This window comes from Halichoerus grypus, chromosome 1, assembly GCF_964656455.1.
Source record: "Halichoerus grypus chromosome 1, mHalGry1.hap1.1, whole genome shotgun sequence".
Classification (NCBI taxonomy): Eukaryota; Metazoa; Chordata; class Mammalia; order Carnivora; family Phocidae; genus Halichoerus; species Halichoerus grypus.
Window position 1 is genome coordinate 108,839,665 of NC_135712.1, and position 18,481 is coordinate 108,858,145.

At 36.3% G+C, this 18,481-nt stretch overlaps 1 protein-coding gene across 20 annotated transcripts in view; it reads right to left on the bottom strand.

Moving 5' to 3' along the window:
• The window catches only part of MBNL1 (muscleblind like splicing regulator 1), a 202,611-nt gene that overhangs the window by 90,551 nt on the left and 93,579 nt on the right, over window positions 1–18,481 (bottom strand). The gene's annotated exons all lie outside the window — the stretch shown is intronic.

The following is an 18,481-nucleotide window of genomic DNA, read 5'->3' on the forward strand; positions in this document are numbered from 1 at the left end:
GCATGGACTGTTAGCACTGGCTGGCGTTAGCTGACTGGGGGCACCTCTTCTCAACTCCGTATTCAGTGACCTTATATTGATAGCTTGAAATTAGTCATGGGATTACAGAACTCAGCAAACAGATGAGCAAACTTGACAGATCCCCTCAGAGAGCAGGTTGTTAAACATTTACCAGCATACCCCTAGATCCAACCCATCTCAACAGTCAGAAACCAACAACACATCTCATGATAAATAGTAACTAAAAAAGCTCAGCAATCTGTTAGCAAGCAAATCAGTTTGGATTCCTCTTATAAATCAAATGATTTGAAATTTGCATTGTCATTTGTCCTGCTCAAGTGTCTAGATCAAAATATATATGCATATATAGATCCTGCTAACGTCAACTAAGAAAAAGCCAAAACCATTTCTTGCTTATACATGTCGTTGAAGTCAAATGATAGAACAGGTAGACAAGCTTAATTGTGTTATTCTGGGGATCTAAGGTTTTAATCTCTGGGGGAATAATCAATCTTTGTTCGTAAGTACTAAATATGGTTTTTGAGATTCAAGTAGTTTTCCCCCACTTTTGAGCAACTGATCATCTTTCTATACCATATGTATGCATTTGTTTAAAAAACCAGATGAGGGGCGCCTGGGTGGCTCAGTCGTTAAGTGTCTGCCTTCGGCTCAGGTCATGATCCCAGGGTCCTGGGATCGAGCCCCGCATCGGGCTCCCTGCTCTGCGGGAAGCCTGCTTCTCCCTCTCCCCCTGCTTGTGTTCCCTCTCTCGCTGGTCTCTCTCTGTCAAATAAATAAATAAAATCTTTAAAAATAAATAAATAAATAAATAAATAAATAAAAAACCAGATGATACCTTTTATAATTTAGAGACGACCCAATGTGAATCACTCAATTCTTTTGATGGAAAGGACAGCTAAACTAGTGCTGTCTCATGCAATCCATATCAGAAAAGAAGTAAAATATGTTCTATCAGTATGAATAAAAGGAAACATAAAAGAAAAAAAAATGTCATCACATCATCTCAATCCATTCTCTTCACTCCTAAGAGCAAAGGAAAGCCACTATTTATCAAGAAGAAAACTAATTGCACGTGGATATTTCAAAGTGAATGAGACACATATTTTTTTCAATAGCTTTTGTGGTCTTTTCTATCCTTTATTCTAATGAGTCACTTAAATCGCAAAAAATTTTCAACTCTACTTTTCTCCTCAATCATTTGTCTTCCCCACCCCCACCCCTATAAATCAGGCATAAAACAATGCTCAAGAAGCTGGTGAATGAACATTATACTCACAATCTTCATCAACACATCTGTTTAAATGTGAATAAATGAGAAATATCTTTAATCAAATATATCAGTAATCAAAAACATTGACATATTTATGTCAATAAATAATGTAGAAGTGCCTGCAGAAGGGTCGACGGACTGCTATGAGACCCCCAAAGAGAATTAACTTGTATATGACTTAATTTTTTTTACAGTTTTTATTTAAATTCTAATTAGTTAACATACAGTGTAATATTAGTTTCAGGTGTAGAATTTAGTGATTCATCACTCACATACAACACCCAGTGCTCATCACAATATATACTTGCATATGACTTTAAAGCTCCTTGAATCACAATCTGTCTTTAAAGTTTAATAATTCTCCTTTATACATATTTTGACTCTCCATGGGCTGCCAGAAGCTATTCTCAATGATATGGCATACGAAGTTAAATATTCTAAGTTAACAAATTCTTTTTTTTTCTTAAATACAGCCTACAAAAATACTCATTCCTTAATTTACACACATACAAACACACCTCTTTAAGAAGAAAACTAATTGAACATGGACAACTTTTTTTTTAACTTCTCAAGTGTTTTCTGTTTCATGGATCCTGTGGACCCCCACATTTCTAATTCCAATATGCGTTCTCTTTGTTCTTCTGCCACGATCCATATATACCCTAACACAGGCCAACCTTATTTCTGACTCTTTGCATCTCATTGCTTTGATCATTTTATGTTACCTCGTTGAAGTTTAGATTCCCCTGATCAGTAACGTTACTCTTTCAAATGTCAGTCTACAATCAGGATCCTATGGGAATTGTAACATAAAGAAGCAAGAATAAGATGGTTAAATGAGACACCATTTGAGATTCTCTGACATTGTTTTCTACATATCCTTCCTCCTGTTCCACACCCTGCCCCCAAATTAAACCACCACACATCCTCCCAGAACCCTAATTATCACGTTACTGAAACACAAGTAGTCTTTAAGTGTTCCTCCCATATGTGTGCAGGGGGGCTCCCCTGCTCCTACTAGACTCCCTCTCAGGGATGGGAACCTAGCACCAAAGACAGTGTGTGAAAACTACCACTGTTTATGTTTACATAACACATTATTGTTTTCTATAATCCCCACAACAGCCATTGGGAGTCATCCAAGCAGATGCTACTAACTTATTGTAGAGGTAAGGAAACCAGCTTTGAGATGTGAAATGTCTGGCCAAGGATCACATCTTTAATGAATAGCAGTGGTCTTAACTGTAATCAGGTCTGCTGAGAATTGACCAGCCTCCTTCCTGTGTCACTTTTAAGGATAGTAAATAATATAACTAATCTCAGCTACCACTCCTGAGAGCCTCTATGGGCAAAGTACTGTACTGGGCTCTCTACAATCATATTCTTCCAGCAGCTTGGAAAAATAGACAAGGCATACTTTGTAATGCAGGACTGCATGATCTCTGCTTAGAAAACATGGAAAGTGAAGCCCCAAAGGCACAATAGTAAATGGTGAATTTGGGGTTAGAACTCAGGTCTTCTCATTCCTTGGCTGTCTCCCTACCATAGGACTCTATATTTGGGACTATACACATGGTAATATCACAGGAGAAATGTAGGACTTTGCGTTAAAATATATTTGGGGAACTGTATGCACACACACAACACACACACATACACATACCTTCTTAGGATTAGACAACAAAAATAACTGCATTGTTATAATTTTAAAAACTAAAAAAAAAATCATTTCTACAATAAAGTTAATGTTCTGAAAAGTATAGTGACATTATTTTATTCCACATAATAATTTCAACTTTTCCAGGTAGCACAGACTTTAAAACATATGCCCTGTTAGAGGGTTCCACTTCTCCTAGAGCAGATATCATGAACAGTTGAACTTCTGGTCCTTAAAAATTACAGAAGAAAAGGGAGCGGTATCTGTATAGTATCTAAAACTAGGACACCTTTCAAAGGTGTCCTTTGTCAGGCAAACCCAGGTTACCAAGTAGTTTTCTTGCCACTATGCACATTCAAGGATTGAGCTGTTTCTTTTAAGGAGCAGATACTGGTCAAGCTATTTTATAAAGAGGTGGCAGGCTGAAGTCACAATGGTTTCCTGCTGCAGGGGCACAAAAGTGAGAAGGACACTAATCAATCTCAGAAAAGAACAGAGTAATAAATTCTTTGGCCAGTATTTATATACAAAAAGTATGCTGGAATACCTGCTTATTTTAGTCTGAGTCTATACAAATTGTATCTGAGCATAATAAAACATAAATTAGGGAGACTCGTGTCTTTCTTAGCACACATCTTAATGAATCAGAAAGAGGTTTCACAAAACCATGAAAACAGACGCTTGTCTCATGATTATCACCAACCCATGCTGCTCTGTGGCACTAGATTATAGGGCTGTGTAACCAATGGGGGCAAAAAGTCTTTCCACTTCACACCATTCTGGAGTTCTTGCTTCTTCCCATGAGAAACAAAGTGTCATGAAATTGAGGCCCGAAGCAATTTTGTATATATTTAGGGGGTAAAAAAAAAAAAGGCTCTTTTCTTCTTTGCACTTGAGTGAGCCGCAGAGTCATAATGGCCACTCCTATTATCGCTGTTCATCCATTCACTTTGGCAACAAGTGCTGTGTTAAAGGGACCAGCTCCATGGCGACTCCCTCATATTCTGAGATGACTCAAGCCCAACACATGGCAAAAATACATGACATCTTGTGCTGCTTCTCCACTCTGTGCTCTGGATAAAACTATTGGGATACTACAATCAGCTAGAAACAGATTAAATAATTCTTGGAAACAAAGTCACATTTAGTGGCTAATTTTCAGGTTAAATTGGTTTGGAAATACCCATTCTTTCATAGAACAATAGGAGAATACTTATTTTCAGCATCTGAGTCTACATTTTGGCCAGTATCTCATAATACAGTTCACCTAGCAGTATCACATCCTCTGCTCGCTAATCAATGATTGCATTTTTCTAACTGGATGCTCATTGGACAATGAAAGAAAATAAAATCTGGAAGAAAAGGTTAATTCTATAATCTCGTAAGACTTCAGTGTCCTAAAACTTCGTTATATCTTAAATAATGTATACTTAAATATTTTGTGCTAAAGCTAAAAAGGAAATTTAGTCTCAATTTCCAGGATTATCAGATGCAGAGTAATAAGCCAAAGTTTAAAATATTTTGCTTCCTTTTATTCAATCAATGTTAAATTATATTCACTCTGTAACTTATTTTAAAAATTTAAATATTTATGCCCTAATTACATAATCCTTGGGGTTTAAATCTGCAGAGCAAAACGAAAGTGGATATATATACAAACTCATTTAATCCTCAAAGCAATACTACAAAATAGGTCATGTTATTGTTTGGTTCCTTGATGGAGTATGTGAACCAAAGGAAACTGGGCTCCGAAGTCTTAGCACCAAACCCTGATGCTATTTTGTCTCTCGGATACTTGGGCAGGGATTATCGTTCTTTGTTCTGTCTTGTTTTGTTTTATGCACATACTTTCAATTAGTTATTTGCTCATTCCTCACTTGATAAACATGTTCTGGGCACCTGAGTAAGTGCCAGGCTCTAGAGGAATAATGACGAATAATACACAAGGTAGGCCTCTTAGTATAATGTTCCCAGTCTGGGGAGGACAGCAGATTTTCGATGAAATACTTAAATTCTACTGACAAAACTGCTGAAATGAGAGGTAAAAACTCCTAGAGAAGCAAAGGTTTGGGGATAGTCATTTAAAAACTCTGAATCTCAAGTCCCTCAACTGTAAAAAAGGCATAAATACCAAGTGTTAATCCTGAAGAAAATAACTGTAAAACCATGTCAACTTGATATTAACCTCTTTTACACAGTATAAATAAGCTCAGTTTCACTCTATAAATGATGGGCTTGGGAGCAGATGTTTATTTTTCACATGGTAAAAGACGTAAAATTACAGTGAAGTAATTAAGACTTTAAAACTCCAATTTAGGAGATTTGCTTTATAATCTTTAAGAATAAAGGGAACTTGAGTACAGAATTTAGCTATAGAAGAATTGTACAGTCCTTTCATTAATCTGTATGATCTTCCACCTGAATCTATACCTGAAGTACTTGCTTTAATAGCAAAGCAATGACTGTAATCCAACCATTTAAAACATGAAAAATTTAATCCACTTATCATTAAAGCCTCATATTGTACAGATGTACTGGGGAAAGATACTATGAATAAAAGCTATTGTGCATTCCTCAGTCAGCTGCCTCTCAATTATGCTTTTTATCTACATCTCTCTCATTAAATGAATCCACATCAAGGCATGTAGGTAGCAACCAAATTACTTCTTTCATTCAAATTGAGGGACTAAGTTTTAATTTTAAAAGATCCGTTGTGTTCAGCCTAAGGCAGTTAAAAATTTATGTTCACACTGATTTCTCATCTTCTCCAACACTTCCTATCTATGTAGCATAGGCCAGGTACTCTTAATACTGAGAGGGCTAGGATGGGTGGGCTGCAGAGATCTCATAAACCCGTGAACTTGCCTGCCAGATTTCAGGGTTAAGTGCTCATATGCACTCTATTTCAGAACTTCTACCAGGTTCTCAAAAGGAACCATAAGCTAAAAAAATGAGGATGTATTTGGATAGACTCTTCCTCAGGAATTAATACACAGGAGATATAACAAGGACTCAATAAGTAAAAAGCTATGGAATTAATATTTTCCACTTGAATTCACCTAGAGGTATCTACCTCTTACCCATCTACTTGTCCCATCATGCCTTCCAAAAAATAGGAAGATAAAAAACAAAGCAAAACACATAGTGGCTTGGTCAATGTCTATGCACTGTTCTGTGTAAGTACCCTGGATACTTCCTTTTCTAGCTTCTGTTGTGATTAAGTTGGTGTCACATAGCTAATTCTAGCCCAGGGACCCTGAGCTAGTTTAACCTCTGAGATGAGTAGAAGCCAATGTTTTCCCCCATCTCACTCTGTCAGAGCTTCAGCTACCTCGGAAGTCACATGTTGGAGGAAAATGGAGCAAACTTATATCCCAGAGTCACTGGATAGAGGAGCGCACCACTGAGTTTACAAGAGCAAGAAATAAATCTTTGCTGGAATTAGCCACCGAAACTGGTGGGAGGAGCGGAGGTAGTGGTTGTTACCAGTATCAGCCTATCCTGACATCCTCAAATTGAAGATAAAAAAAAAAATACATCAGTTTAAATCTGTCTATGCATTAATTAAAAAAGCTGTTTATTGCGAGTGTTATTTCTGTATTTTTATAAACTATTCATTACAAGCTAGACTTAAACTAGTTTATTTAGTGACATACCACATAATCCAAAAAGTTTATGTCCATGCACCTCCCTAATAAATAAGGATAAAACCTAGCTTAATGTCCAAATCAAAACAGGTATGTGTCCATGTAGTCATCCAAGCAATAGTAGAGAGCACTCATACAACGGTGCCAGCCACAGTAGACATAGAGTTAAGGGTGACAGTCCTGCTACATCCCAGAGGACTCAAATCAGTAAACAATTACAGTAGGAACCAGTGTGGGGTGCTATGGGGACAGCGCCCACACGTGGGAATAAAAGGACCAAGGGAGATTCCCCAAAGGAACTGTCACTGGTATTGAGTCTAGAAGGACAGTTAGTAGGTAATTAAGAAGGGTGGCAAAGATTTTTCATGAGAAGGTAGAAAGATGAGAAAGCACAAATGTGAGGCAGTGAGATGTGTGTATAAAAAACTGCAGGGAGGCTGGAGAGGAGAGTCTAAACTGAAGGGTGTTTCGGCGTAGCTCTGAAGAGGGGGGCCAGGGCAAAATGGCGCTTCAATTTAAAATCCCAATGTAATTAAAGGACCTTCTCATGCTTTCCTGGGCACTTCCAGGAGACAATAAGATGTCTGTGCAACTGCATGATGGTCACGATCAATCAGTGCTTTAAAAGATTTTGGATAATAATAATAATACAAAAAGATGAATATATGAAAATTGCCATTAACCACATTTTACTCATTTAGATATACTGTCTCACCCTTCAATTTTTCCTTCTTCACTTATCTTGAAGAGAAAGAAAATGAAATATTTTCAGAAGGAATTATAATCAAGTGGCTTACATTATAAACTTTAGAGTTTTACATAATTTAGAAATTTAAACAGATATAATATTTTACTTTCAGTATAATATTGAGTCTAAAACCATGAGAATGGTAACCAGTTCATAATCTCTCTGTGTCTATGGAGCTCTACTTAGAAGAAAAAAAATGGATCACTGATCATTTATGTGAAAGGTAAAGAAAGTGGATTAGTAATAACCATAAAACAAATAGTAACATACTATAAACAGAAACATATTTACTCTATTTTTGCTAAATGGGAGGCAGAGACAATCTTTAATTTTTTGCTTCTGCTTAGAATTATTTTTGCTAATAAAGAATCAAAAAACATAATTCAACAATTCTAAATAAGGGATTTATGCCTAGAGTGTGGATCAGACCAAAGTTAAAGATGTAAACCTAATCTTATTTGGTCGATATAAACAGCGGTATCAACCACAGCACTTAAGCAAACATTTGCTTTGCAAATTTTTTTTCTTTTCATGATTGTTTTTCAGTCAAATGTTTCCACTTTCTACAATAAAGTTTGGTTAAAAATTTCAACTGGCTTTGTAAGTATCCACTTTTGAGCTCCAAGTTACATTTTGTTATGTTGTAACTTTCTTAACCAGGAAAAAATAAAGTCTGATATAATAACCTGTCCCATTCTTTTGAAATTAAGAATTTGTTTTAGAAACCGTTTTTGAGGTTCACAAAGATAGCTAATTATAGCCTTCAGCCTTGTACTTTGACGGACAGGCCAGGCCGCAAGACCTTTCCCCTGAGATAGCACTGGCTTGTGGGGTTACTGAAATACATTAGCGGATCACATAGAAAGGGATCACAGTAAACAATGTATATACATGGATAAAACATGTTTCCACCCTCAAAGAATGAACAGTCAAGGTAAGAAGTTAAACTAATGGATTTAAAAAGCAATGTACAAAAAAGTGTAAACATAAGGCAGTGAGCTACCCACACAGCAAACAACATGGAACTAAAGATACAGAGGAGCACCTTCTTCAATCTGACTCTCAGGAAATGTTTGGTTCATCTTGCTTCCTAAAGTCAGCCTCTCTCCCCATTTTTTTTTTTTTTTTTGACCCCTTCTCAATGTCTCTGACATATGGTGCCCTCCGTTATCCCTACTTTAAGGACTCTTCATTCTTTTCTTCTCCACTGGCTCCTGTACCTTCCTTCAGTAGAAAACAAACAAACAAACAAACAAACAAACAAACATGTTTCCATTGGAGGAACATCTCTAGCCTTCTACAACAACTTCTTCTCCTCTGCTGATTTCTCCAGCTGACACCCACTTCTTCTCTTCTTTTTGTTACTGAATTTCTTTATAGAGTTGTCTAAACTTGTTGAGTCCTCATACATATCTTCTTACTAGTGACTCATCTTCTTGGAATCTGGTTTGAGCTGAGGAGTCTTACCTCCTACCTCCTCCCTTCCAATTCTACTCAAAGTGCTCTCTTAAAGGTTACTGCTGTCCTTTTCACTGCCGGTCAGTGACCTTTTTTTCATTTCTTGTCCTATCTGTAGCATCTGCACCATTAACTACTTCCTTCTTTTCTCTTTGGCCTTTCTTGTTCCCTCTCACTTTCTTTAGCTTCTCTCCTTTCCGACGGCTGATCAGAGAGAGATGCACTAAGATTTGTCTCTACATCCCTTCTTCTCCCCTCCATTGTCTCTCTGAATATAATACAGCACTAACCTGGGACAGCGCTATCAGTGCTAGAAGAGTGGCTTTCAGATGCTTTCTCTGTAAAGTCAACTACCCAACCAAATCAGTGATCTACTCCTGCTTACTCTCTCTCCACAGGAAGAGAACACATCAATTCTAACACCTATATTTCTTACATTGGCAAACGGCAATGCCCCATCCCTGATCACCCAAACTATAAACCTCAAGGTCCTTCTCAGCTAACTTTCCTAGCTTTCCTGTTGAGAAATGAGGAATAAAACAGTAGCACAGTACAAAACATTTACTGTGCACACTTTTTAAGTACTATTTTTTTCAAAGCATCACACGAATTTTCCTGAAATATCTTTGAGTGGGCTATATGATTTTATTGTTCAAGATGGACTACTATGAAGTAGGAATTAAATAATTTCCTATGATTAGGATGACTAATAGATTAGTCAGAAATGATATTCAGCTTTTCTAGTTCAGTAATTGCCTCGAGGCTTTGTAGCAATAGTAAAAACTTTCTACAGGAAAGTTCAGATAAAATCAAAAGCTAGTGTTTTGATAAGCTGTTCATTCAGAAGTGCAAGTTTCCATTCTTTTTCATTTCTTTTTCTAATTTTTTTTTATCTTTTCATTTCTTAACATGCCATAGATATAATGTTACATTAAGCGATTCACTTACAAAATAATAAGAAACAAGTTTCCAGTTGTTCTGCTCGCTCAAGAAAGCCATTGATGTTTGCATTTTTCTTAAATATTGTTTATGTACTTTTCCAAACTATGAAACAAGACACTGTAGGTAACACAAGTCAAAAACGAGCCCTATAAATTAGTACCAAGATAAATAAATGCAACAGCTAGCAATAATTACATGGTAAGCCCTGAAGAACTGTTATTCAAGTATTTTCAAATGTCTACAGTGTGTGTTTACATAAGTACTCTATTTAGCACAAGGGATACATTCCAGGGGAATGAGCCCCATGAGAGGGCATGATAGCCAGTACTTGGGCTGATGAGAGCTTGCTTCACTGTCGGCAAAGGCTCTTCCTTTCTCTTCAAATTCCCACCTCAGTTTATTTCTGCAACCCCTGTTTCTGTTCCCAGGCTGTGGTAAGGTTTATTATGCTCTCCATAATGTCCCCAGACTTCCAAAAAAGCCTCATTTCCATATTAATATTTAACCTGTTTCCTCAAACCTTTTCTCCAGCAGTTAAAAACCTGCCATGACAGTATGAAGCATAGTGCTTTTTTTATACAGCAAAGACATCCAACGTACTTTTGGGTGTTGCGCGCTGGCTGAAAGTTTAAAACTATGTAGTGTGTGGTGTTCCTTTAATAACAATTGCCATAAAATCCAAATGAAAATAGGGATGGAAAATAAAATACACTAAATTCTTTGAAACCACTCTAATTTTCTTAATTCATTTCTATTTATTTTATTTAGAATGCGATTACATGGATCAATGTTTATTTTTAGAATAGTACTAACTGCCCTTTTGCTTAAGGTTTGTGTTTTCTCATCTACAGATTCCCCAAAGCTCTGTAAGTGGAGGGTAATTCAACCTACAAAAACAGTATCTTATAACCTAGGAAGTTCTCATCCTACTGTAACAACTGGCTGTTACCACAGGAGAAAATGAGAAATTTCACCCAGTTTCTCTCAGTGAATTCTTTGTAGTATTTTAAAATAACTATTTTTTCCTAAAAATAATAAATAAGAAGAATGTGTTACTACTAAACTTATCCATTCATTCATCCACTCACTCTTTAATTTTCACCAACACACACTCATTTATTCAATAAATACACACTAGCTTATCCAGCTCTTTGGTGAAATAATATACTTTGTTGATACAGCAAGTTCTATATTCTCTAGTGTTAAAAATACATTTTCTCCTTAGGGGAAGGTGCTTGTTTTCTGTACCTTTTCTTTCTTCCCATTACATGCATTTTCTCTCTTGGAAAATTCTTTGGGGCAACAGAAATCCACTTCGTAACTGTAGAATAAATTTTAAATGTGACCTCGACTTTTACAATTTATGGCTTATCTTGAAGGAAAAGAAGAGTCTGGACTCTCCCCCACCCCCAACACCACTTTTGTTTCAAACAGATTAAAATTTATATCACCAATTATATTATAAAAACAATAATTATACTTTCAACTTTAGTGTTCATGGGAGTGATACACAGGTGTGTCATCAGTGGGCAGGATTCTGGAAAAGGCTTACTTTTCACAGTTTACTTTTACAACTTGGATTTACAGGACTTTTCAGATAAATGAATTATTTCACAAACAAGATAAAGCAGAGTTTTACAAAAGGTGCTGTGCTGTGCATTATCTCCATTAGATTTCATTACATCCAGGGAGGCAAAATAAGGGGTATGCTTCTGAGGACACATGATACAAAGTACCATGGTGATTAAATGCGGAACTGTCCCAGGAAACTCACTAACTGAGTCCAAGTCCAGCGCTCTGTCCACAGCCTTCTTACATGATTTTTACTCTTCTTTGCCGTACAGCTCCTAACTCCATCAAAAGTGCCACAAACATTACAAAGCTCAAGTAGAAACGGACCCAATTCCATAAGAATCGGTGGATTTGAGTGACAGGTAGAAAATGGCCCATGTGAAGCCTTAAACATGAAATCTAACTTTAAAATATCTTTCAAATGGAAAGGTATAACTTAAAAGTAATTAAAGGATAGTTGTAAATCAATTTGAGATTCTGTTAATAAAAATAAAGTGTCAATTCAATTCATATTTTTTAAGTAATTTACTTTCAATCTGTTACCTCTAAACCCACTAAAGACATTAAAAAACAATTTTGGGGGGCGCCTGGGTGGCTCAGTCATTAAGCGTCTGCCTTTGGCTCACGTCATGATCCCAAGGTCCTGGGATCGAGACTGGCATCGGGCTCCCTGCTCGGCGGGAAGCCTGCTTCTCCCTCTCCCACTCCCCCTGCTTGTGTTCCCTCTCTCGCTGTGTCTCTCTCTGTCAAATAAATAAATAAAATCTTAAAAAAAAAAAAAAAACCAAAAAACAATTTTGGTTCTCTAATGAACCTAAAATCAAACTTTCCTCTGAGTTGAGATGTCCTGTTTAAAGGGCTCTATTTCCACGCAGCAATCTTACTATGGTACCGTTAGGTACTCCTTTGTTATGTGCGAGTTTATTAAACGTTTGTTTGCAAATATATCAACACAGTTTCAAAATGAATATTACATAAAAGAAAGTATAAGTTCAATCCCTCAATCCTGGACTCTGAAAGTAAAAACAGATGACTTATTTTCTTAAAGTAATTTTATTTAGGTATTTGGTGTAGGGTCTAAGACAGAGTGTCACCACAACTATTGTGATCATTAGTACACGAGAGGTTTCCAGATAGGAAATCAAGAATGGTGACAATGACCAAACACTGCTCACTTTCTTAGAGCACTCCCCCTCTTCGCGCTGACCCTTTTATTTCCAATGACAAAACTCTCCTCAAGGAGAGACTGCACTGTAGTGATTTGTACCACTTCCCGTCATGTTTTTTAAAAGGGTAAAATAACAGATTAGAACTGCTAAGAACATATCCCAGGCAAGGCTGGGAAGAGAAAAACTGGTACTCAGTTATCTTGGTTATTTCATGTGTACAGGACTTCACAAGGAGTTGAATTTTTGCTAGTTATTACATACTGCTTCAGTAACATCTCTAACTTACTACCTAATTAAAACTCACAAGATGAACGGCCGAGATAAACTAAAACCAGGCATCAGGAAATAACAGGAAAGAAAAGAAAAGCACTACGGGGGTGTTTCCACACACACAGAGTATGCTCAACCCTCTAGAATTCAGGGACACAAGGCCATAAAAGCAAATGATTAGAAAGGACTATAAGGAGTTAACATGCAATTGCTGTTCTGGTGTAAATCTTTTATGGTAAAAGCAAAAGCCTGTGTGTGCGTGCATTTCCATCTCTACACACGTAGAGAGAGAGAGAGTGGGAAGAGGGGGAGAACTAGAGGAAGGGGCCAAGTTTACAGTCACACTGGAAAAGAAAAACACAGAAAGACCCCACTCTCTACAATATAAGGTGTATCTGTTGGTGGTGATTTTGCCACTTTGAACTCAGTTTTTTGTTTACCTTCACATTAATGGGTATTTTGCAAAGCAAAAATTTTTAAATGTGCAATGACTTAGCACGTGATTTAAGAGTTTGCTCTCGAGATACTAAGGAAAGTTCCACACTATCTTAATATTATAGAAGCACTACTGTAACATATGGTCTTTTTCAAATTAAGGAGACACAAATGTTCGCAGAAACATTTGGTGTGATTTTTAACTCTCAGTTGAAGTTTTCTAAACAACTGTCCTTCAGGTGCCAGCACACAATATCCTGGCCTTGATGGCAAGGAGCTAATGTGTCTGCCACGTACTCTGCCAACTAACAGGAATACCTAAAAACACCTTTATGGCAACTTAAGTATCAACAAAAACGGTTAGGTTTAACACTAAGCATAGTTAAGTTTCTTCTTTTTAGTGTGTTTCATGTTTTTAATACAGACTTTGATGGAAAGATGCTTTCATCTTATTATTTTGGGAAATATACATCAAAAGAGGAATGAAATTTGTAATTAGAAAGCCTCAACGTTTTACAAATAGTCCCCCACAAATATTTCAAATTCTAGAATTACACTCTGACTTCCCACAACATCTGCATAAACTCTTCATTTTATGTCCATGTATTACAAATTACGTCACAATATTACATATTTAAGACCATATTTTGATGATTTCTTTATGTAAGGATATATATATATATATATATATATATATATATATATATATATAACAAAGATGTATTTACAGATACATTTTTCCTCAAGTCCCTGGCACCAAAATTGAGTTTTAAAGTTAGAAATACCATTTTTAACTGTATGAAAAGCTAATGTACATGATTCTAATAGATTTTGATTTTTTAAATTCTTTTCTCTAAACTCTTGGAAAGTTTTAAAAACTTGCAATACTTTATTCCTACATTCATTAATCAGGCTACACTGACAGTCATTACAAAGACTAGGTACATTCAGCTCCCTGGTCCACCACCAGGATCTGCCTTAACCCTTCCCTCCGTCCCTGAAGGAGCCCCAGGCGCCCTATGCTTCCTGCAGGCCAGCCCTGCTTTCCAATCCCTTTGGTGGCCACGATATCCTTAAATGAGTTCTTCTTTTACTTAATTATCAAGCATGCATCAAGTGCCCAATGTTTCCCAGACTCTACAGTAAAACACTGCAAACAAATAGAATGAACATCTCTGACTTCAGAAAGTCAAGAATCTAGGAAGGAAAGTCCCTGGTCTGACTAGTATTCAAGGCTAACCCTTGACACTCGACTTAGCCCAGGTTAACTCACTCTTCCCAGAACTAGAGCCCCAGCTGCTGGTCTAGGTTCTGCTTCAAAAAAGAAAGAATACAAGAATGATAATCCTACCATCTGCGTAACCGGGACTATTCTCAACATCTAGTGACACTGACGTCAGTCCTTGACATCAACCCAGATTGAGAGAAGTTCACCTACCTTCTGGATGGTACCACCACTCCATATTTGGGTCAGTTCTGATCTTCAATGCCTTTTCCCCCTTTCTCTGCTGGCCTGCCACTAAGGTAAAATGTCTTTGACAGGGAAAGCGTACAGATTCTCGGAGAGAGGAATGACATCTAATCACCAAGATCCTATCCGTATCTAACACTGTATGGGTTCTGATTTTCACCAACCACGCATTTCATTCTGTGAACATACTTCATTTTTAAATAAATATTTACCTCTCTATCAATTATTAATAAAAGTCACTTATCGGAGGTGTTCTTTAATTTCTATCATTTACTGTCCACAATAATGCAATACAATAGATACTATTATTAGCTTCATATACAGACAAAGAACTGTAAAGGGGTATGTATAGAATTTACCTAATAACGCACTGTTTGCATGTGGCAGGGCTGAAATTCCAATCCTTGGGAGCTTTACCTCTAGAGTTGTCTCTAAACCACTGAACTATGCTACTTACCCCATCAGCATACATGACATTATGATTTATGCATCATAAAAGGTATGAGTCCATATGAGAAGAAGAGTCAGAGTTCAGAGACAGCATGAGTTTTTGCTTCATGGTTCCCCTTGTTGCTGTTGTGTATGGAAAACGTGTATGTGTTCCTGTCTCATTTGGTTTTCCCGTCAGACAGACTTGGGTCTGAATTCTGACTCAATCACTTTCTAGTTGTGTGACCTTGGGAAAATCACATAATAGCATCAACAATTTATTGGCTATTTTCTATATGCTAGCCTTATGTGCTAAGTGCTTGGCATACACAGTCTCATTAAATTAAATTAAATTAAATTAAATTAAATTAAATCTTCATAAAAACCCTGACAAGGAGATGATATTCTTCATATTTTAGAGTGTGTGAGACTACAACTGAGAGAGTAAGTAGACTTTCTTCCTAAGGTCAAAGAGCCAGTGAGTGAACAGTAGTCCAAGACTGAGTTGAAAAGAGTCTCAGACAGAAGCATCTTGATGGCACTATGCCATGAAAATATTAGGACTGAATTTGGGAACTAGCACTCATGGCCAGGGGTTACAACTAATTAGAACCTCTGCTCATTGTCCACCAGTCCAGACAGCTCTCATTCTCTCCAAGAAAGGACAGGAATACATGGGAAAGAGTAAACAGTGTGAACTGAGAGGTACCAGTCTTATGAGTTGAGTGATGGCAGAAATAAATACTCAGGGATCATTATGATGGGGATTAAGAACCTTATTTTGAGAACTAGGCTAGGACTGCTAAGACTTTCAGTGAACAAATACTTCATATTTTTTTCTGAAATAAGTGTTATAAATTCCTATCCCAAAAGTACTCCTGCTATTTTTCAAATTGAACTTCCTAAAAAAGAGCATTCAGAGTTAACATTCTTAGTTTTTCTCTTAGGTCCATATTGGGTCTTGAGTCCAACTTGGGCATCATTCAAGGGGACTGGATTACAATTATACCTCCCAAAAAAATCACATTAAAGGAGCCTGGGAATGGCCCTATTAAATGATGATGGGTATCCAGTCAAGTCAGGGAGAATTTGGATTTTGAAGTAATAACTCTAAGTCAGACAACCAGAAAGCACTTAACTAATAAATATATCAAATAATTTCACATACATATTCTAATTGTAGCACCAAGAATGCGCACTCCTTCCACTTTCATGATATCACAAATAAACAGACATCTTTAAAGATGCAAGCTGAGGGATTTTTCAACTTTGGAAACAATGGAAATCAATTAAAATTTTTTTGCTTAGAAACAGAAAATGAACTGCCTATATATACACGAAGATCTAATCTTTTCAATTTTAAGAATTTAAATTTTCAGAAACCTGTCAAACGTATGGGATAAACTAAAATAAATGGCATGCCAGAAGTTCAATACTCCTTTCAAACAAAAATATTTTAATGATTCTTCCACTGTACTTTTCAAAATCCTCAAATAAAGAAAGCCACACTAAACAAAGCAGAAATAAAAGGGCAATTCTAAAGGCCTCAATCAGGCTACATTGCAGAAGTGAGCCCATGTTTATCAGCCATGATCAGACACATTTGATACTGCAGAAAATCACTTTAATTCCTAGAATCTATTCACTGCCCTGCAGACACTAGCAGGACGGCCGCTTGAATGGACCGCAACTTTAGCAAACAGCATCGCGTAGAGGCAAGTGCGTGGGATTAGAATTCAGTGATTTGCATTCTGGTCTTGGCTCTGGGCTTAAAAACTGTGAATTAGCAGTCCTCTGTTTCCTTATCTGCAAAAGGGTCATTCCTTTATTTATTCAATAGATTTTTTCTATTCAGGTAGTGGCTGAGAGCTCCATGGCACCAATATTTTATATCATGTACCTTTTCTGTACGTCCTAAGAAAAGAAATCACTGAAGTCTAAATATTGCTGTACTGAGTTCAGCTTATGTGAAGTTACTTTGTCCCTTACATTAAACACAGTGGATACCACTAATTCATTATGTTCTGTTAAAGATATTTTAAGTAATTTTAAAGTTTTAAAATAATTTTGTAAATGCCTATAATAACATCAATCACTCTATCTTAATATTTAATTGTATTAAGTATATGATTAACATAATAAATAATCTACAACATAGTATATTATGTAATATGACAATTATATATATTGTTTCAATTCTTGTCCTGGAGGAATATAAGAATTCTAAATAAACAGAAAAAGGGAAATGCACTTCATAAGCCAACCTGAGAATAATGCAAACTCCTGGCTTGAGACTGTGCCTTAACATTTTCAAAAACTGTAAACTCATTATAAATGTTAAGAATTAAAGCATTACAGTTTTCTTTTTCTGTTTTTACATATGAAATCAATTACCTAATTTAACACAGTAGAAAGCCTTCAAAACATTCTATTTACTTATACTTTTGAGGTCTAGAGGAAATAAAATTGGGATTTTTCAAGTGTAAATAAAATACTTCATTGCACATCTTTTAGTTTTAAAAATAAGCATCCTAAATAAGCACTATCAAAAAGTCTGATTCTTCGTTTTGTACAGCTATTAGTAAACATTCTTCTTTTCCATTTTTAAAACCTCAGTTACATATTTAGTTATTGAAATGAAGGAGTTTCAGCATGACAGCTAATAGCCTGGATTCCAACTACAGGGAATCAATTAACCGATTGAGTCCATATGGAAAAGAAAACAAAGGAGAAAAAAGAAGACATGAATGGAGAGTAAGGCCACTGAAGATCTCACACTAAAAGAGCTGCCTTAACCTCCCTTCCCAGATTAATGCTTATGAATGGAGGCAGGGTAAAGAATAAAGGGTTATAAATAATGCTGAAGAGATGATCTGTGTTGTTCACTCCAAGATGCTGCTGATCTCTCTCTCCCACCCACCCCCACACCCTTCATCCAGGTTATTTACACCCATATGGAGTGATCTTTTTTTTCCCAAAAAATTAGGGGCAGGGAATAATTCCCTTTTAAAAAACCAGAAATAAAGCCCTAAAAGAAAAACGAGTGCTACATTTAGAATGCTAAGCAGTGATTTTTGACAAAGGACAATAACGTACCCTTGCACTACCATGATCTGAGCAGCTCTTCCTATTCCTTTTGAATTAATTATGGCTTTAGAAATTTGGGTTTAAAGAATTTGAGGGTATAAAATTGAATGTTTCTGGTTTTGAACATTAACAGGTAAATAAAATACAGGCTTTTGGAAACATAAATAACTTCTGTTTTATTTTTGTTTTAACTGTTTTCATTCTCGAGATTTCTCTTACTGGATACACAATGCAGATTGTGAAAGAGAAAAGAAGTGCTTCATAGATTCCAATCCAAAGAATGGAAAAAAATATTTTTAAAAATT